The 22897-nt window shown below is 35.9% G+C and overlaps 1 protein-coding gene across 1 annotated transcript in view; it reads right to left on the bottom strand.

Moving 5' to 3' along the window:
* PCDH15 (protocadherin related 15) overlaps positions 1-22897 on the bottom strand; it is a 1001489-nt gene that overhangs the window by 784725 nt on the left and 193867 nt on the right. The gene's annotated exons all lie outside the window — the stretch shown is intronic.

Consider the following 22897-nt stretch of genomic DNA (forward strand, 5'->3'; position numbering starts at 1 on the left):
GTTATCCTTCAAATATGAAGTAGAAATAAAAACTTTTGTAGACATACAGGAGCTGAGGGAATTTATCAGCAGAAAACACCCAGCTCAGGAAATGCTCAAAGGGGTTATTTGAATTGACGCAAAGAACAAAAAAAAATCAAAACTATAAGTAAAAGCTTCAGAAAGGTCACAATAAAAACAATGATAATCTGTGACAACAATAACATAAAAAGGGAGAGGATAAAGATCTTTAGTATCAAAGGATCTGGGCATGTTGAAGAACTAATATGACAAAGGACTCTTGTACATATAAATATATTTTTCTTAATAATCACAACCACCCACAAAAAAGCCCACTACCGAAATACATAGCTTAAAAAAAAAAAAAAAAAAAAAAGAGGCCCTGGCCGGTTGGCTCAGCGGTAGAGCATCGGCCTGGCGTGCAGGGGACCCGGGTTCGATTCCCGGCCAGGGCATATAGGAGAAGCGCCCATTTGCTTCTCCACGCCCCCTTCCTTTCTATCTCTCTCTTCCCCTCCCGCAGCCAAGGCTCCATTGGAGCAAAGATGGCCCGGGCGCTGGGGATGGCTCCTTGGCCTCTGTCCCAGGCACTAGAGTGGCTCTGGTCGAGGCAGAGCGACGCCCCAGAGGAGCAGAGCATCACCCCCTGGTGGGCAGAGCATCGCCCCCTGGTGGGCAGAGAGTGACCCCCTGGTGGGCGTGCCGTGTGGATCCCGGTCGGGCGCATGCGGGAGTCTGTCTGACTGTTTCTCCCCGTTTCCAGCTTCAGAAAAATAAAAAAAAAAAAAAAAAAAAAAAAAAAAGAAATGAGAAAGAAGAATAAAATACCACCAAACAAAAATAACTGACAGAAACAAAAAGAAAAGAACCAAACAAGACACAAAGCTACCAGAAAACAACATATAAGATGGCTATAGGAAATTCTCAAGTGTCAATAATTAACCTAAATGTAAATAGATTGAACTCACCAATAAAGAGGAACAGAGTAGCAGATTGGATCAAAAAGCAAAACCCAACAATAGACTGCTTTCAAGAGATACATCTAAGCTGCAAAGACAAACTTAGATTCAAAGTGAAAGTTTTGAAAACAATTCTCCAACAAATAATATCCAAAGAAAAGCAGGTGTAGCCATACTCACATCTGACAGTGCTGACTTTTAGACAACAAAGATAATCAGAGACAAAGATGGACATTTCATAATAAAGGAGACATTGCATCAAGAGGACATAACAATTCTTAATATATATAAACTAATCCAGGCAGCACCAAAATATATAAGACATCTACTAATTGATCTAAAAATAGAAGCAAGCAAAAACACAATAATACTTGGGTATTTCAACACACCTTTGATGTCTTTAGATAGATTGTCCAAACAAAATTAATCAAGAAATACTGGCCTTAAATGACACTCTGGTCCAAATGGACATAATAGACATTATAAGATTTTTCTTTCCAAAAAGTCAGATTATACATTCTTCTCCAGTGTACATGACACATTCTCAAGGATAATCCATCTGTTGGGCCACAAAACTAACATCAACAAATTCAGGAAGACTGAAATTATACCAAGCATATTTTTAGATCATAAGGTTTTGAAATCAGAATTCAACTGTAAAAAATAAGTAAGGAAACTCACAAAAATGTAAAAATTAAGCAACATTCTTCTAAAAACTGACTGGCTCAAGAAGAAAGAAAAGCAAAGATCAAAAGAAATATACAGAAAAATGAAAATAACAACATGATATATCAGAATTTCTGGGATGCAGCAAAAGCCATAATAAAAGGGAAGTTTGTATCATTACAAGCTTATATCAAAAAAATGAGAGAGATCTTCAGTAAAAAACCTAACATCACACTTTAAAGAACTAGAAAAATAAGAACAAAAGCAAGCCAAAGTGAGCAGAAGAAAGAAAATAGTAAAAATTAGAGCAGAATTAAATGAAATAAAGAACAAAAAAACTATAGAAAAAATTAATACAACAAAGAGCTGGTACTTTGAGAAGATCAATAAAATTTATAAAACACTGGCTAGAATCACTAAGAAAAAAGAAAGGACTCATCTAAACAAAATCTGAAATGAAAGAGGAGAAATTACCACAGACATCATAGATAAACAAAGGATCATAGTCGAATATTATGAAAGATTATATGCCACCAAATTCAACAACCTAGAGAAAATGAATAAATTCCTAGAATGCACAATCTTCTTAGATTGAACAACAAAGTGGGAAAACCAAATAGATCTATAAGCAAGGAGGCAACTGAAACAACTATCAAAACCTCCTCAAAAACAGAATTCCAGGACCAGATGGTTACACTAGTGAATCTACCAAACATTCAAAGAAGATTTGGTTCCTAGTCTCTCAATGTCTTCCAAAAAATAGAAGAAATAGCAATAGTCTTTAACACATTTTGTGAGGCTAGCAAAACCCTCATACCAAAACCTGGCAAAGATGAAACAAAAAAAGAAAACTTCAGACCACTATCTCTAATAAATAGAGATGCAAAAATCCTAAACAAAATTGTAGCAAGTCAAATACAACAGTACATTAAAAAAATAATACATCATGATCATGTGGGATTAATTCCGGGAGCACAGGGATGGTTCAGCATACAAAAATCGATCAATGTAATAGACCACATCAACAAAACAATAAAGTAAAATCATACAATCCTATCAATATATGTGGACAATGCATTTAATAAGATAAAACATTATTTTATGTTAAAAACAATTTATAAAACTATTAGAAATAATAACCAATACATTAAAGTTGCAGAATACAAAATCAATATACAAAAGTCTACTGCTTTTCTGTGTGCCAACAATGAAACTTTGGATAATAAACAAACAAACAAAAAAAGAAACCAAAAAAAACAACTCCTTTTACAATTGCAACAACAAAAAAATAAAGTGCCTAGAAATAAACTTAACAGAGGATGTGAAGAAAGTATAAACTGAAAACTACAAAACATTATTGAAGTAAATTGAAAAAAACACAATGAAATGGAAAAATATTCCATGTTCATGGATTGAAAGAATCAATATAGTTAAAATGGCCATTTTACCCAAAGCAATCTTACAAATTTAATGCAGTCCCCATCAAAATCCCAATGTCATTTTTTAAAGAAATAAAACAAGAAGCAACCAGGTTTGTATGGAACCATAAAAAACCCTGAATAGCCAAAGTAATCCTGAGGAAAAAAAATGAAGCCAGAGGTATCACACTACCTGACTTCAAATTATACTATAGAGTCAAGATCATCAAAACAGCATAGTATTGGCAGAAAAACAGACACACAGACAAATGGAACAGCATCAACAGCCCAAAAATAAAACCACATATATATGGACAAATCATCTTTGACAAAGGAGCCAAAAACACACATTGGAGGAAAAAAACCTTTAATAAGTGGTGCTGGGAAAATTGGAAAACCACATGCAAAAAAAGAAACTTGACTACAATTTGTCTGCCTGCACAAAAATTAATTCAAAATGGATAAAAGACCTAAATATAAGACCTGAAATTATAAATTACATAGAAGAAAATATAGGTTCTAATCTCATCGACCTTGGCTGTAGAGAAAAATTTAGGAATTTGATTGCAAAAGCAAGGAATGGAAGTAAAGGCAAAAATAAATGAATGGGGCTATATCAAACTGAAAAGTTTCTGCACAGCAAAAGAAACTGACAACAAAACAAATAGGCAGCCAATGAAATGGGAGATGATGTTTGCAAACAACAGCTCTAATAAAGGGATAATATCTAAAATATATAAAGAACTCATAAAGCTCAGCAACAAACAAGCAAAAAATTCAACGAAAAATGGAGTGAGAGGACTGGAAAAGACACTTCTCCCAAGAGGACATACAAATGGCAAACAGGTATATGAAAAGATGCTCATCTTGACTAGCTATTCAAGAAATGCAAATCAAAAACTACAATGAGATACCACCTTACACCTGTTAGATTGGCTATTATCAACAAGACAGGTAATAAGTGTTGGAGAGGCTGTGGAGAAAAAGGAACCCTCATTCACTGCTAGTGTGAATGCAAATTAGTACAACCATTATGGAAGAAAGCGTGCTGGTTCCTCAAAAAATTAAAAACAGAACTAGTGTATGACCCAGCAATCGCTCTACTAAGTATCTACCCAACAAACTTGAAAAGATTGGTACATAAAGACACATACACCCCCATGTTCATCACAGCATTATTCACAGTGACCAAGACATGGAAACCAAAGTGTCCCTTGATAGAGGATTGGATAAAGAAGATGTGGTGCATATATATAATAGAAGACTACTCAGCCATAAGAAAGGATGACATAGTAACATTTACAATAACATGGTTGGACCTTGAGAACATTATACTGAGTGAAATATGTAAATCAGTAAAAGCTAAGAACTGTATGATTTCACATATAGGTGAGACATAAAACTGAGACTCATGGACATAGATAAAAGTAAAGTGGTTACCAGGGAAAAGGGAATATGGGAGAGGAGGAAGGGGACTTGAGTGAATGGGGAGGGAGATGAGGGTGGGGTGAAGGATGTAAAGAGGGTCAAATATAAGGCGACAGAAAATGATTTGACTTTGGGTAAGGGGTATACAGTATAATCAATAGTTCAAATGCTATAGAAATGTTTACCTGAAACCCATGTATTCTTATTGATCAATGTCAGCCTGTTAAAGTTATTTTTCTAAAAAAAAAGAAATAAAGGGAAGATGAAATGAAAAAAAGAAAGATATCAAGAAACAGCCAATAGAAGATGAGGAAGTTGTAGATATATCATGGAAAGCTCTCTTGCTGTGCTATTTTCTTCAATAGAAATATACACTTCTATTCTGCATGGTTTCCAGATCTGTTGAAAGTACTGTGAGTGATGTTACATTTCTATGTACATACTTATCTGAAGATAAAAGCAAACTCATAAGAAATAGAGTCTTGCACCCACTTAGCAAGCTAAATTATATATAGAGATAACTACTTCATACTCTGTTGTTCATAAGATAATGTGTTACATTTCAATATGTATTGAATATTTTCAAATCTTAGCTTTTATTTTTCCTCTAACTTCCTTGGTTTCAGCCATATTGCTGGTAATTTAAATATGATAGTCACTTTCGCACCTTCGCCTGGTCTTTGTATTTCTCTTTGCCTGAAATGCTTTTCTCCCACATCCTTCATGCCTCGGGGCTTCACCCACTTCCTTTCTCTACTCAAGCATCACTTACTTAAAGAAGTCTATATTGCCACCTTGTCTAAAATACTGCCCATTCTCTCATGTGTTATCCTTCTCTTATTTAAATTTTTCTAAGTTAAAATTATTGAATATTGGCTGGGTAATTCAGTAGGTTCCTGCATCCTCCAGATACGCCAAGGTTGTGGGTTCAATCTCCCATCAGGTCAAATCAAGGATCAACCAATGAAATAAGTGGGGCAACAAATTGATGTTTCTTTCTCTCTCTCTTCCCCTAACTCTCTCTATAAAATCAATCAATAAAAAATAAATTCATTAATGTGACATTGCTTAATAAAATTATATAGGTTTCAGGTATACAATTCTATGACACATCATTTATATATTGCATTGCACCCAGCACCTAACGGCGAATCTTCTTCCATTCAATATTACCTACATATCACAATCTGACATGTATGTATTAATATTTAATTTTTTATTCAAAATGTGGACTTGATAGACCTAAAATTATTAGTATACAACCTTTTCAACTGAGAGTATGTATTGTTTACTTATTTTTATTAGAACATATTAACTATAGAGTAAATGTGCATCAATCTTAACTATTACAGTTCTACAGATTTAACAAAATGTACACAGCAGTGAAACTCACTGCAGAGCACATTCATCATCTCAGAAGGTTCACTGATGCTCTTCTCCAGGTAATATTCTCCCTACCCACAAGGCATACGACTAGTATCATTTCTTTTACTATAGATTACTTTTCCTGTTGTAGATTTCATATAAATGGAATTTTATAGTTTCCTCAGTGTGCTAAGTTTAGGTTAAATTAATCCTCTATTAGTATTATTTTTAATTTTAACTAATGAGATCTAGAGAAGCAAATATGTGAACATTTTAAAATTGATCATTATTAAAACTTCAAACACTGGTGAAAGTTCAGGTGTTAGTAAACTTTAAAAACCATTTTTTTTAAAAAAAATTGCTATTGTTATTTTATGTTTTACAATACCTAATTTTTTTTACATGGGACTAAGTTTTAAAATCTGTTTCTTTGAAAGAGATTGCTTTAAATGTACCTTTAAATTGCTTTTTTTTTTTTTAATTAAGTGAGATCAAGGGAGGGCAGAGAGACAGACTTAACATAGATGTAGGCATTTTCCTACCAGGATCCACTCAGCAAGCTCCTAGCAGCAAGCTCTGCCCATCTGTGGCAGTTACTCTCTGCCCAACAAATGAGCTAATTTTAGTGCCTGAGGCAAAGACTCCAGGAAGCCATCTTCAGTGCCTGGGCAATGAATTGAACCAATGGAGCCATGGGTACAGGAGTGAGAGAGAGAGAGAGAGAGAGAGAGAGAGAGAGAGAGAGAGGGAGAGAGAGAAGAGGGAGGGGTGGAGAAGCAGATTTTCACATCTTCTGTGTACCCTGACAAGGAATCAAACTTTGAACATCTATATGCTGAATTGATGCTCTACTATGGAGCCAAGTGGGCAGGGCCTTAAATTGTTTTTTATACTACAATAATTATATTTGTAGAAAACATAAGCTTGTACCACATGTCACAACATTCTCTAAAATAATTTTTTCATGTTTGTAAAAAATAAAAAACCGAGATATTTATTTTCCCAAGGCATTAATATCAATAGCACACTGATGATTTTTATTTTAATTTATTTGTTTTTAAATGTTCCATTCCACTAAACAAAAGCTGGGAAAGTTAGAATTGGTGCAGATAATTATGCTAAAATAAGTTTTAAATAGTTTTTATAAAATGTAACACAGTAACTTTTCCAGACAAGAGTTGGGGTTGGGGGAATTTCCAGACCAATTTGGGAGCCAAAGGCTTGAGCAACAGGTCTGAGTGGAATAACTTATACTTCCTGGTAACTACCAATATTCTAGTAACACTAAAATAAGAAACCATCAAAAAAGAAATTAGCTTTTTGCCATAAAACAACTTGTCACACACCAGATTATTTTAGAGTTTCTTGAAAACATCATTAAAATACACAAAAAATATTTCAATAAAATGTCTTGGTAGTTGGTGACCTCAATAGATACTGAGAGTCAGAGATTTTTCTGGTTCTAACACTCAAGGTTTTAAAGTAAGCTCTGGAGTTCGAGATTAGTAACCCAGACTAAAAACTGCAGATGAGGGCCCATTCAGGCTAATCTTTCATAAAGAATAGAATCTCTATGCCAATCCAACAAGAGTTCTAAGGCTTGACATTGAACTGTGTTGCCAAAGATGGCATGAAGGCCATCAGCATAAAATGAAGAAATTGAGAGCCCAATGTCTTAAATAATCCACGTAGATGCAAAAGCACTAGGATTTGGAAGCATTTTAAGTAGAGAAGATAGCCTTTGAGCTAGAACTTTGAGGAAGGACTACTAGAAAGTTGATAGATATAGGCAACCACAATGGAGGGGGAATATGGGCCTTAAAAAACAAGGAGTTCAGCCAGTGGGTAGGAGAGAACAATACCAGTTCTCTCACCTGGCTTTGTTATATAGCCTGTATGAGAGAATTGAACCAGTGGAGCCATGGCTGCAGGAGGGGGAGAGAGCTGCAAAAAATGGTGTAGAAAAAATTATGAGTAGAGTAAATGAAATGGGTTTTCTGTTGAATATTTCAGTGTCTGATAAATCTCATCATTAGAAGCAATGCAAAGGTTCTATATATTATGTATATTTATTTTTTGGTTAATTCCCTAATTTAGTTTCATTCAGTCTTCTCACTCCTGTCTCCTCTGACAACTGTCTATCTGTTCTATGTGTCCATGCCTCTGTTTCTATTTTGTTCATCAGTTTATTGTGTTCATTAGATTCCACATATAAGTGAGAGCATATGGCATTCATCTTTCTCTGCCTGGCTTATTTCACTTAACATAATAATCTCCAGGTCCATCCATACTGTCACAAAAGGTAAGATTTGCTTCTTTTGTTATGGCTGCATAGTATTCTATTGTATAAATGTACCACAGTTGTTTTATCCACTCATCCGCTGATGGACATTTGGGCTATTTCCAGATCTTGGCTATTTGTAAACAATGTTTCAATGAAGATGGGGGAGCATATTTTCTTTTGAATTAGAGTTTTGAGGTCTTAAAATATATTCCCAAAAGTAGGATAGGTAAGTCAAATGGTAGATCCAATTTTACTTTTTTGAGGAAACTTTATGCTGTCTTCCAGCAGTGCATAAGGGCTCACTTTTCTTCACATCACACTAGCACTTTTTGTAACAGAGTTGCAACAGTTGGAAAAGAAAGGAGGGTGGAGGTAGGGAGAGGAGGGCAAAGGGGTGGGGAGACAAAGACAGAAAGAGATTTTGCATGGGGCAGAAGGTGCACAATGTGGTGCATAGATGGTGTTATATTGAATCATACACTTGAAACCTGTATGGTTTGGTGAATCATGTCATTCATTAAAATTAAAAATATATTTTTAAAAAAGCAACACAAACAATTAATATCTACCTTCACAACGATGTTATTAAAATACAATGGTAACACATGGAAAGGCAACATACTAACCTAAATCTCCTCCTCAAAGAAGTATTGCCTTACATACTCAAAATTAAAGAAATGGCAGAATTAGTTTAGTAAAAAGTAATGTGCCTTGAAAAAGAAACATTGATTTGTTGCCCTACTTATCTATACAGTAATACTTCAGTTTTTATTGATTTCAGTTATCATCGTTTTCTGTTTCCATCTTTTTCTCATGAAAAATTTGTGTTGGTTTCCGTAGATTGCCTCAGATTTCGTTGGCGTATCCATTTGACTTCCCTGCTAATTTTATGAAAACAAAGGGTGACCCACGCGTTTAGCTGCTCAGTGTAGTGGTGTTTCTCGTTGTGTGAGCATCACCCTACATATCTAGCCAAGCAATTCCATTGCTTACCAGTGTTTTTGTGCTTTTTTTAATTGATTGTGAGTGCTAATACTACAATTACATGTAAGTGATTTCTGCAAATACAGTATTCGGTGTAATGTGTTTATTTTGTGTTTTTCAGTTTCAAAATGTATGTAACACATATGAGCTAAAATCACATGTGCTCAAATCTCATTGTTCCTGTTACATGTTTCTCTTGCTAATAAGTTAACCATTTCCTTTTAGCTTTATCGTGGGACCAAAGAAAGTTTCCACTTATTCTTTACATTAGACTCTAATACTCATTTATATTAATTTCTTATTGTTTCTAGTATTAAACACTACATTTATGCTTTATATATGTGGAGTATCTAGAATGAATTAATTGGATTCACATTGATTGATATGGAAATAATTGCCTCGGTTTTCATCAGTTTCAGATTTTGCCAATTGTTTTTGGACGGATTATCAATGAAAATCGAGGTATCACTGTACCTTCATTGGTCAATCTTTTATGTGCTCTGACCAGGTACTGAATATCAGGATGACACTCTGTCCAACTGAGCTACTGAGCCAAGGTTTTTAAATAATTTTTAATGAAAAAATATTTAGCCCTGGACGGTTGGCTCAGTGGTAGAGCATCGGCCTGGCGTGCAGAAGTCCTGGGTTCGATTCCCGGCTAGGGCACACAGGAGAAGCGCCCATCTGCTTCTCTACCCCTCCCCCTCTCCTTCCTCTCTGTCTCTCTCTTCCCCTCCCGCAGCCAAGGCTCCATTGGAGCAAAGATGGCCCGGGCGCTGGGGATGGCTCCTTGGCTTCTGCCCCAGGCTCTAGAGTGGCTCTGGTCGCAGCAGAGCGACGCCTCAGAGGGGCAGAGCATCGCCCCCTGGTGGGCAGAGCGTCACCCCCTGGTGGGCGTGCCAGGTGGATCCCGGTCGGGCACACGCGGGAGTCTGTCTGATTGTCTCTCCTGTTTCTAGCTTCGGAAAAATACAAGAAAAAAAAATTTATATGAGTGCTGAGGCTTGGGCTAAATAAGCTATATTTTTTTCCATTTCTTCTTTACCATCAAAAAATACACATAAATTTATTTAATTTTATTTTTTTTGTGACAGAGACAGTGAGAGAGACAGAGAGAGGGACAGATAGGGACAAACAGGCAGTAAGGGAGAGAGATGAGAAACATCAATTGTTTGTTGGGTGACACCTTAGTTGTTTGTTGATTGCTTTCTCATATGTGCCTTGATTGGGGGGGGGGCTACAGCAGAGCAAGGGACCCTTTGCTGAAGCCAGTAACCTTGGGCTCAAGACAGTGACCTTGGACTTCAAGCCAGCAACCTTTGGGCTCAAGCCATTGACCATGGGTTCATGTCTATGATCCCACACTCAAAGCCAGCAACCCGGAGCTCAAGCTGGTGAGCCCGCACTCAAGCCATCAACCTCGAAGTTTCAAACCTGGGTCTTCAGCATCCCAGTCTAAAGCTCTGTCTACTGTGCCACTACCTGGTCAGGCCACACATAAATTTAGAAAATAAGGTTAGTTGACATAATTTGGTGTTTATAAGCATGGAGTATTCAATATAATATTTTTCTATATCTAACAAACCCCACAATTTGAATCATTTCTACTGGTTCATTTTCCCTGAAGTTAAAATTTGATTTTTAAGCTCTTGGCTTAAAAATTATTTCTAACTCTTTTTCATAGGGTAAATTTCTCTAAATTAAAAAGGCATTTAAAAACACTGCAAACAATTACACTGAATTCATTAATGTATAAGTCAATGTTTAAGTCACAGCACCTATTAGGTAGCCTTGTCTTTACAGCTTTCTCTTCCATGAGGTCCTGGAAAATATGCTTCACCATAGGCTTTCTGGATTACAGGATGGAACAGTGCCCTGCCAAGAGTAGCTTCACATACTGATGACACCATTCTTTGTAATGGAGCCTAAATTCTATCCTTATCTATATAAATAAATAAATATCTTTAATACACTATCCTAAATTGCCTTGTTTTATTATTTTGTCTTTCTTATCAAATAATTTTCTGGTATAATATCCTTGATCCAATCTCACTGTAACTAATTTCTCAATATTAATCAAGTTATTACTTGCAAAGAAATGTTATAGCCTGAAATATATGGCTGCATGGTTTGACTATAATTTAAAAAAAAAAAGATATAAACAATAGATTTTACATAAGTGATAACAAAATTTAACAATATATCTTGGAAAGCAAAACCTTTTCCATGTACATCAGAACAATATCTAGATGCTTCCATTTCCCCTAATTTTTTAAAGGTTTTCCTTAAATGGCTTCCTGTCTTATGTTACTCTTAAGTGTCTTTAGGTTGATTGATAATCCCAAATAGAAAAGAAAAATTTAAAAAGAAATGAAAAACTGAATAGAAGACCATATGTGTAGTAAGATGTAAGTCAGCTGCTTGCTTACAAGAGTTCTAAAGTAATTCTCAGATGCTTCCACATGAGACAAGCCAATTTTAATAGAAGGCTGGCCTTGGAGCAATGATACACATTTTTGTGCAACCTATAGCATTAATTCAATGGGACTAGTCTCAATAAAATCACCAAAGTCACAACAATATTTCTGCAGGAGGAAAGGAGTCAACTTGTTATCCTGGTAAATGGCTATTTCCAGTTATGTAAATATATTTACCTCCTTTTTTTGATTTTTTTCGGCTTTATTGAGATATTATACTGGAAAACAATTTTTTTTTCCTTTGCTGTTGCATGAGATTTTAGAACTGTTTCTATATATTTCTGCATCACTGATTCCAAATCTGAATTCGTTTTTTGGTGCATGTTCTAGTTTTTTGTTTTTTTTTAATTAATTAATTTATTTATTTATTTTTATTTATTCATTTTAGAGAGGAGAGGGAGAGAGGAGAGACAGAGAGAGAGAAGGGGGGAGGAGCTGGAAGCATCAACTCCCATATGTGCCTTGACCAGGCAAGCCCAGGGTTTTGAACCGGCGACCTCAGCATTTCCAGGTCGACGCTTTATCCACTGCGCCACCACAGGTCAGGCCATGTTCTAGTTTTTATGCAATTTTAATTTCCTTTTGTTACAGTTAATGGCATGCATTGGTTTTTAAATTGGAATTAAAGGGCAAATACTCTTAGATTGAACATAACCACGAGTCAATTAATGTTTTACAAACATCACTTTTACATAATTGTAGTTGCTTTTAAATATAAAAAATTATTATCTGATAAAACATTCTTATTTTGTTTTAAGATTGAATCATGGCTTCTTCGAATAGGCATAAATGTAAGAATAGTCCTGACACCTTCTGTTATATATGTGGCTGTTACACACTTCAACGTTGAAGGCGCAATATTTCATCATTTGTGACACATGCATATACTGCCTATTTTCAAGTTCCCCTTGGCAATCAAGACAAAAATTGGACTCTTCATATTATGAGGAAATGCTTCATGACTGGACAAAAGGAAAACACAAAGGAATGCCTTTTGGTATTCCCATGGTTTGTCGTGAACCTAAGGACCACAGCAGTGACTGTTATTTCTGTCTGATTCATACAAAGGGCATCAGCAAGAAAAGAATGGCATATGATCACGTATCCTAATAATCCTTCAGCAATATGACCTATCCCACACTCTGAGACACTCCCGATTCCAGTTTTCAATGGTTTAATTTCTTCTAAGGATGAAGAAAGTGAATATGGAGATCCAGTGTATTTTGATAAGATGTATGAGGAAATGGTTGTGGAATCTAAAGGGTTTTCTTCTGATATCAAGCACTCATTAACCCCTCAGCAGTTTAGCCAACCTGAATTAAGAATGACATAAAAATTATCCTCGACTTTCTGAAGTATGAGGAGCATAACTGGATCATTTGTATGGATCTTAAAATGGTAAATTTCCTGATAGGACAACAGAGTTTTCACAAAGTAATCTTGCTTTCTGTGTTTGTGGGACAGCCGAGCTGGGGAGAATCATCAGACACAGGAGTGGCCGAAACGTGAAGCTTTGGAAATAGGGGTGCAAAATATTGTGAATGAACCTGTAGTTAATGAAGACAGGATCATTTTCCCCCCACTTCATATCAAATTTGGCTTAATGAAGCAGTTTGTTCAGGCTTTGAATAGAGAAAGTGAATGCTTTCAACATATTATTTCTGCTTTTCCTGCTTTGTCTTTTGAGAAGATAAAAGCAGGGGTATTCTATGAACCTCAAATTCGAACCCTCATACGTGATGAAGAATTTGCCAGGAAGATGAATAAGGAGGAGAAAGCAGCATGGCAGTCTTTTGTGGCAGTTACAAAGAACTTCCTTGGCAACAAAAAAGCAGAAAACTATGAACTGCTGGTTCAAAGGATGCTGTTGGCTTTTCGTGACATTGGATGTACCATGAGCATTAAGATTCACTTCCTGAACAGTCACCTTGATAAGTTTCCCGAAAATCTTGGAGCTGTTAATGATGAGCAGACTACTTACTGCTGGAGCATCAAATGAGATTGTCCTCAACAAGTACACAAACACAAGAGCTACTAACGCAAATTTTTACCTAAATAGAATTTAAATAAGTTTTGCGCAAATTTTATAATTAAAATAAGTGTTTTAATATGTTCTATTTCAAAACTGAAGACAAATTCTGATGCAATCATATCATTTAGTGTATTAGTGTATTTACTGCATTATATAAATTATTATATTTTCACAAAGATCATGCCCAAGAAGACATTCTACATCATTATGTTAAACTAAATGTTAAAAATTTTACAATAAGATGAAAACCTAAAATCTTGAATTTCAAGAAAACTGTAGCTTACAGAGAAAAACTAATGTCAGATTTGAGATCAGCACACTTGAATTAGGTAAGCACAAGTGTTTTTTTGGATGCAACAAAAATTTTGTTCCGCAGTGTTATTGATGTTTAAAGTGTATCTATTTTGAAAGAATTATCATCATCAAATTACTAAACACATCTATCACCTCACATCTATTTACCTTTTAAATTATTTTGGTGGGAACACTTAAATTCTACTCTCAGAAAATTTCAAGTATACAATATTATTATCAACTATAGTCACTATGTTTTACTTTAGATTTTCAGTGCCTTATCCATCTATAACCATGAGTTTGCATGCTTTTACTAACCTCTCTTATTCCCCTGATTTCACACATAATTGAGACCATGAAGTATTTATATTTCTCTGTCTGCCTTTTATTAAGTTAACACAATGCCTTCTAGTTTCATATGTGCTGGCAAATAACAGAATTTTCTTACTCTGAAGGATATTATTAAATAAAATTAATTAATAATTAATTATTAAATAGAAAAATGCATGAGTTTATTTCTGGGCTCTGCATTCTGTTTCATTGATTATTGTGTTTGTTTTCATCCTAATACTGTACTTTTTTGATAATTATAACTTTCTAATATAGTTTGAAAGTAAGAGTGTAATTTCTCTTTGTTCTTCTTTATCAAGACTGTTTTGGCTATTTGAGATTTTTTGTGTTTTAATACAAATTTTCAGATTATTTTTCCATGTCTGTGAGAAATGCTATTGGGATTTTTATAAAGACTACTTTGACTTTTTCTGTTGCTTTGCATAATGTGAACAGTAGAACATTATGACTTCTTGCAGTCCATTTGCACAGAATATCTTTCAAATATGTGTGTCTTCTATTTTTTTCTACTCATTTTTATTGATTTTACTGTATTGATCTTTCACTTCTGTAGTTAAGTTATTCCTAAGTATTTCATTCTTTTTGATGCAATTATAAATAGAATTGCTTTCTTGATTTAACTTTGATAGTTTATTGTTAGTATACAGAAATACAGTTAATTTTTGTATACTGATTTGTATACAGAAACTTTACTGAATACATTGATTAGGTTTGTTTTCGGTGGAGTCCTAGGGGTATTCTATATATAATGCCATGCATTTGCAAATAGCAACAATTTTACTTCTTTTTTTCCAATTTAAATGTCTTTTATTTCTTTTGGGAGGGGCCTTCTGGTACCATAGTGAATAGAAGCAGTCAAATTGGGAATGCTTGTCTAGTGCTTGATCTTATTGAAAGATCTTTCAGATTTTCACTACTGATTTAGATGTTAGTTGTGGGCTTATTAATTTATTGAGAGTTTTGTTCATGACAGGATGTTAAATTTTGTCAAATGCTTTTCCTGCATCTATTGAAATGATCATTCTGCTTTTTATTTATTCAGTGACAGAGACAGTGAGAAAGACAGAGAAAGGGACAGATAAGGAGAGACAGACAGGAAGAAAGAGAAATGAGAAACATCAATTCTTTGTTGCAGCACGTTAGTTGTTCATCAATTGCTTTCTCATATGTGCCTTGACCGGGTAGCTACAGCAGACTGATTGAACCCTTGCCAGCGACTGTGGGGTCAAGCCAGCAACCAGGGGTTCATATCTATGATCCCACACTCAAACCAGTGACCCCATGCTTAAGCTGGTGAGCCCATGCTCAAGCCGGATAAGCCCGTGCTCAAGTCAGATGAGCCTGCGCTCAAGCAGGTAACCTCAGGTTTTGAACCTGGGTCCTCTTAATACTAATCTGACTCTCCATCCACTGTGCCACCTCCTGGTCAAGTCCTTTATTTTTTTTTAAATGTGGTATATCAGATTGAATTGTGTATGGGGAACCAATTCTTGCAACCCAGTAATAAGTTCCATTTGATTGTGGTTTATGAATCTTTTAATGTACTATTGAATTCAGTTTACCAATATTTTGTTGAGGATTTTTGGGTCTATTTTCATCAAGGTTATTGGCCTGTAATTTTTTTTATGTGTTCTGGCTTTGCTATCAGGTATAAGAATTGATGTTTCTCATTTCTCTTTCTTCCTGTCTGTCTCTCCTTATCTGTCCCTTTCTCTGTCTTTCTTACTGTCTTTGTCACTGAATAAATAAAAAGCAAAATGATCATTTCAATAGATGCAGAAAAAGCATTTGACAAAATTGGCCTAATTAAATGAGTTTGAAGTATTTCTTTCTCTTCTATTTCTTGTAAGAATTTTAAGAATGAGATTAATTGTTCTTTAAATGTTTGGTTGAAATTATCAGTAAAGCCATTTTGTCCTGAAATTTTCTTTGTTGGAAGTTTTTGATCACTGATTCCATATCCTTACTTATTATTTTTCTTCAAGATGTAGTTTTGCTAGATGCAAGTTTCTAGGAGAGAGAGAGGGACAAATAGGGACAGGCGGGCAAAAAAGGAGAGAGATGAGATACATTAATTCTCTATTGCAGCACCTTAGTTGTTCATTGATTGTTTTCTCATATTGACTCCTTGCTCAAGTCAGTGACTTTGGGCTTAGGCCAGAGACCATGGGGTCATGTCTATAATCCCATGCTCAAGTGGGCAACCCCACACTGAAGCTGATGAGCCCACACTCAAGCTGGATAAGCCTGGTTCAAGCAGTGACCTCAGGGTTTCAAATGTGAGTGAGTCCTCAGTGTCCCAGGATGATGCTCTATCCACTGCGCCACTGCCTGGTCAAGTGCTCATAATAGATACTTATTCTGTGTTATCAGTTTTAATGTCTCTTCTTTCATTTCTAATATGATTTACTTGAGACATTTTTTTTTTTTTCCTGAAGTGAGAAGCGGGGGGGGGGGGGGAGGCAGAGAGACAAACTCTGGCATGCACCCAGCCGGGATCCAGCTGGCATGCACACTAGGTGCTATGGTCTGCCCATCTGGGGCATTGCTCTGTTGCAACAGGAGCCATTCTAGCACCTGGGCCAACTCAGCTCCAATGGAGCCTTGGCTGTGGGAGGAGAGGAGAGAGATAGAGAGAAAAAAGAAGAGGCAGAGTGGAGAAGTGCTTCTCCTGTGGGCCCTGGCCAGGAATCAAATCCAGGACCTCCACATGCAGGGTCCATGCTCTACTATTGAGCCAATGGGCCAGGGCCTCTGGAGACTTTTTTTTTAATCTAGCTAAAAGTTTGTCAATTGGGTATATCTTTTCCAAAATGGTTTAAAACTTTTTTTTTTTTTTATCGGAGGAAGGGAGGCAGAGACAGACTCCCACATGCATTCTGACTGGGCTCCACCCAGCAAGCCCACTAAGGGGTGATGTTCTGCCCATCTGGAGCCTTTGCTCCATTGCTCAGCAGCCGAGTTTCTCTTAGCACCTGAGGCAGAGGCCATGGAGCCATCCTTAGCACTCAGGGCCAACTGGCTCTAATCAAGCCATGGCTGCAGAGAGAGGGGAAATAGAAAAAAGGAAGAGGGGATGCAGAAGCAGATAGGCACTTTCCTGTGTGCCTTGAGTGGTAATCAAACCCTGGACTTCCACACGCTAGGACGATGCTCTACCACTGAGCCAACTGGTTAGGGCCATTTATTTTATTTTATCTCATTTATTTCTTCTTTGATATTTATTTACTTTCTTCTACTAATATTGGAGTTAGGTTCTTCTTTTTGTAGTTCTGTGAAGTGCTTTTGCTCCATCCCATAAGTTTTGGTGTGTTGTGTTTTTATTTTTAATTTATGTCAAGGTATCTTTTTATCTCTTTTCTGATTTCTTCTTTGACCCATTAGTTATACAGGAACATATTGTTTAATCTCTACATATTTGTAATTTTTTGTTCTTCTCTTATAATTAATTGTAGTTTCATAACATATGGTCAGAAAACATGTTTGAGATCATTTTCATCTTCCTAAATTTATTAAGACTTGTTTTGTGTTCTATCATATAATTTTTTTTTGTAGAATGTTCCATGTATACTTGAGAAGACTATATTCTGCTACTATTAGATGGACTATCCTGGACATGTCCATTAAGTCCATAGTCTAATATGTAATTTAGATTCAATACTTATTGACCTTATGTATTGCTGATATAGTTATTGAAGATGGGGACTTGATGTCCCCTACTATTATTATTGTATTGCTGTCTCCTCTACTAAGTAACAATTAAAACAAAACAAAGCCCTGAAATTCTGAGTTGCCTTATTTTGTTCATTAGAATTGCTTTTCCATTTATATTCAAGTAAAATTTCATGCCAATGAAATTATCCCATATAAAAAGTTTTTAGATATAAAATTTTAAGTATAAAATTATAAAACACTACTTAAACAGTGTTGTAGCTCTAAGTATACCAAGTGAAATAAATGTGCATTGTTTGTTTTTTTGACACAATATATTTTTGAAAGATAAGTCTTTCCATTATCTCTTCATGAATTAGAACTGCTAAAACCATTTTGGGTGAAAAGCAATATGGCTAGTTCCCTATATAAATCAGCATTGAATATTTACACTATTCCTTTGGTAAAAGATTAGAGTTAAAATAAGAACTTGAAGAAACAAATATTCAGTTAAAATAAAAACAGTGAATTGGAGACATTTTCTTTCAAAAATAAAGCAAAGCCATCCATTGTCATGCTCCTGAGCAAAGCCTTTTTGAATTATATTCTATCTTGCATTTGTTTGGAGAAAAGTCAATTTGTTCATGACATGAGGTCATCCAAGACTACTATTATAAAATTACCTGTAGATTATACATGCTTTTCTTATGATTTTTAAAATATAAGGAATGCAATCAGTATAAGTCAGAGTTAGAAGACGTAAAGTCTTGGAAGGTTGCCCTCAAAATTGGAGAAAACTTTAGAAACTGATCAACACATTATGAACCCATCACTCTCAACATTTTAGTGTGGTAACATAGAAGGATGTTTTTTTACAAAACTTTCAGTTTCTTTAATAATTAAAATTGATTACCATGTCTTAAACCTTTTTCCTTTAGTAGTTCATACCCTCAAATTCAAACCCTAAATTATATCCCTTTCAGCTGAAATATATACATAATAAATCTAGCATAATCACAGAATCTACATTTTAGCATAAAGAGTTCATCAATTATTTTATGTAATATTATTAAATATCTATTTGATGTCAGGTACTTAATAAAAATATATTAGTATTTCTGCCTTTGCAGGGAGTTTGCAATCTAGTAGAATTAATTATTTTCCTCTTGGAAATTTTGATACAAAAATGAAAAGAAATGTTTAGACCAGGGTTCAGGAACCTTTTTGGCTGAGAGAGCCATGAATGCCACATATTTAAAAATATAATTCCATGAGAACCATACAACGACCTGTGTATGTTGCACATTATCCAATAAAAATTTGGTGTTGTCCTGGAGGACAGCTGTGATTGGCTCCAGCCACCCGCAACCATGAACATGAACTGTAGGAAATAAATGGATTGTAATACATGAGAATGTTTTATATTTTTAATATTATTATTTTTTATTTTTATTTTTTTCTGAAGTTGGAAACGGCAAGGCAGTCAGACAGACTCCTGCATGAGCCCGATCGGGATCCACCCATCATGCCCACCAGGGGGCGATGCTCTGCCCATCTGGTGCATTGCTCTGTTGCAACCAGAGCCATTCTAGCACCTGAGGCAGAGGCCATGGAGCCATCCTCAGCACCTGGGCCAACTTTGCTCCAATGGAGCCTTGGCTGCGGGAGGGGAAGAGAGAGACAGAGAGGAAAGAGAGGGGGAGAGATGGAGAAGCAGATGGGTGCTTCTCCTGTGTACCCTGGCCAGGAATCGAACCCGGGACTCCTGCACACCAGGCCAATGCTCTACCACTGAGCCAACCGGCCAGGGCAACATTATTATTATTTTTATTAAAGATTTGTCTATGGAACCAGATGCAGTCATCAAAAGAGCCACATCTGGCTCATAAGCCATAGGTTCCCAACCCCTGGTTTATACTAATTTCTGAATCGGAAAGACAGAGATGGAGCTAAGATAAAAGGGAGTGATGAAAGGAGACCTGAAAGATATGAAAATAAATTTAATTTTCTTGACTCTTATTCTTTGGTTCACCCTATTCTATAAATTTGAGTGCTTCCAAGATTAATGTGGAGGCAAGTTATTATGTGATGGCAATAATTCTCTTGTTAGAAACTCAGGACTCAAAAAATGCTTTGAGAATCTCTCTAATCATAAAATTCTATGTTGGAGTGAATGCCAAAAAGAAAATGTCAATATTAATCTATCACATGTCATTTCTCCATAAAAACCAAGAACTCTTACATTATAAAGAAGTTCAAGGCCATAATTTTTCATTAAATTCAAGTTACCAATTATAGGCCTGATAAAAACCAATAAACAGATTAATTACTCAGCCCTTATTGCATGCTGATAATGTCTTTGCATAAGTCCCTCTCCTCCAGGCACTGGTCCTAACTCAGAAGAGCTCCAATGAGTAAAGGAACTATTTGGCTTCTGACCTCAAAATTATTTCCAAGAGCTTTTTGGCAATTCACCCACAGCCTTGATGAGTCTTTCTGAAGTACATGTCATAATTAAATTAAGTTGATTAACATTTAATTAATATCAACTAAAATTTTTAACATGGATTAATGCATTGACTTGCCTGATTTATAAATGCTTTACAAAGTTTTTACTTGATCAAAATGGATTTTAACCTTAGTGCATATTAGAATTATCTGTGAAAACTTCTAAAATATTTATTAATTTATTCCTGGTACTTCCTAATCTAATTTTTGAATTCCTAAAGAAAACTTGGGCATGTATTTCTTGAAAAATCTCTATAGCCAGTTTTATGCTCCCTGAAGATTTGAGAGCCACTAGTCTTGGGTGCACAAATCAGCCTTCTCTAAAATGTGCTATCATCAATCATTTCTACAAATGTGAGTATCAAACCTTTGATTGTAAGAAAATTTCTCCTTATAATATTCTTGTATTTGGAAAATTGGATTTAGCATTCTGTATTTTAATTAAAAGAAAAATTTCCATAATTATTAACTTTATAGGAAATGCTAAAGGAGATTATTTTAACAGAACTTTTTAATGAATACTCAGTCTACTGAGATTTAAGAAATACTGGCAAAGTTAAAAATAAGTGTAGTGGGCCCTGGCTGGTTGGCTCAGTGGTAGAGCATCGGCCTGGCGTGCAGGAGTCCTGGGTTTGATTCTCAGCCAGGGCACACAGGAGAAGTTCCCATCTGCTTCTCCACCCCTCCCCCTCTCGTGCCTCTCTGTCTCTCTCTTTTCCTCCTGGAGCCAAGGCTCCATTGGAGCAAAGTTGGCCCGGGTGCTGAGGATGGCTCCATGGCCTCTGCCTCAGGTGCTAGAATGGCTCTGATTGCAACAGAGCAACGCCCCAGATGGGCAGAGCATCACCCCCTGGTGGGCATGCCAGGTGGATCCCGGTCGGGCACATGCGGGAGTCTGTCTGACTGCTTCCCTGTTTCCAACTTCAGAAAAATACTAAAAAATAAAAATAAGTGTAGTGAACTTAGTGTATTCAAACCAGGAAGTACTTTATTTTGTTTCTTCAAATCATTAGTTGGTGTTTCTTGGTCAGAAAGATAAAAGTGTTTAAAAGAATTGTTCAGTTCCTTTATCTGTTGAAGACTAATAGGAAGCAGTTAAACTCTTCCATAAAAACTAAACCTAAGCCATTTTAAAAATCCTATTTATCTCTCCACAAAATTACGGTTTTTTTTCCCTTGTAACAGAAACAGAGAGGCACAGACAGGGACAGACAGACAGGGAGGGAGAGAGATGAGAAGCATCAATTCTTTGTTGCAGCGCCTTAGTTTTTCATTGACTGCTTTCTCTCCTGTGCCTTGACTAGGGGGGCTCCAGCCAAGCCAGTGACCACCTTGCTCAAGCCAGTGACCTTAGACTCAAGCCAACAACCTTGGGATTTAAGTCATTTTTATGGTCCTACTCTCAAGCCAACGACCCCATGATCAAGCTGGTGAGCCCAAGCTCAAGCATTACTACCCCATGTCCAAGCTGGTGATCTCAGGGTTTTGAACCTGGGTCCTCTGTGTCCCAGTCCAATGCTCTATCTATCGACTGCACCAGTAGCTGATCAGGTATACAGCAGTAGATTCTTTCATTACCATGAGATTTAAATGGTTTGGGAGTCACTACTTCTGCAATAATTTGTTTTTATATATTTTTCCCATTCTCTCCATTGTTTTGAAAATGAGACTTAATAAACAAGGAAGGTACACTCCAAAATACCATAGTCTTAGGTAGTACACATTAAGTCATTTTAGAAAAGATTAAATAAATATGAAAAGTGTTATCAGAAGACCCATTAAAAAGCTTTTTGTCTAGAGTTTTCTGATTGAAACAACCACAACTGAAAATATAACAAAAATCTCTCCAAAAGACATTGCAAGGCCTATTTACATCCATAAAGTTCTCAAGGGATTTCTAAGAAAAAATATATCGCCTAATGAAAACTGTACTCCAGGGAAGTTTTGGAAAATCTTGCATCTGTATTATGGGATAGCTGGAATTAAATTGGCAAGACTGAGCTGGTAAAATGAAAATATTATGCCACTTAAAAGTTTATTTCTATATTCTTTTAAAATATAAGATCTTCATTTTAGACATAAGAAGATTAACAGGTATAGTAAACATTTATTCGCGATTCAAAGATTAAAAAAAATAAATGTCATAAGCAGTTATTGTAATGCTGGTAACCAAGGTCAGGCAGGTCTACATTGTATTTGGGTAGATGATAGAGGAACTGCGGAGCCAGAAAGCATTGGCCATTCCCATTTAATAGAGTATCACAATGGTAGACAAGTAAATAGGGGAAAAATGTTTCTCATGGCAGCAGGCAAACAAATAGCGAAAACAGGCCCTCACAGCAGCAACCAGGCAATCTGCAACCCACCGTAATGGCAAGCACCCATAGCCTTACATAGACTATAAATGCATGGTGATGCCACATGCTCACACATTAATCAGGCAAAGTACAAGTGAGCAAGTCTAACACAGCTGTTTTGCC

Source organism: Saccopteryx leptura, chromosome 9 (genome assembly GCF_036850995.1).
Source record: "Saccopteryx leptura isolate mSacLep1 chromosome 9, mSacLep1_pri_phased_curated, whole genome shotgun sequence".
In the NCBI taxonomy this organism is placed as follows: Eukaryota; Metazoa; Chordata; class Mammalia; order Chiroptera; family Emballonuridae; genus Saccopteryx; species Saccopteryx leptura.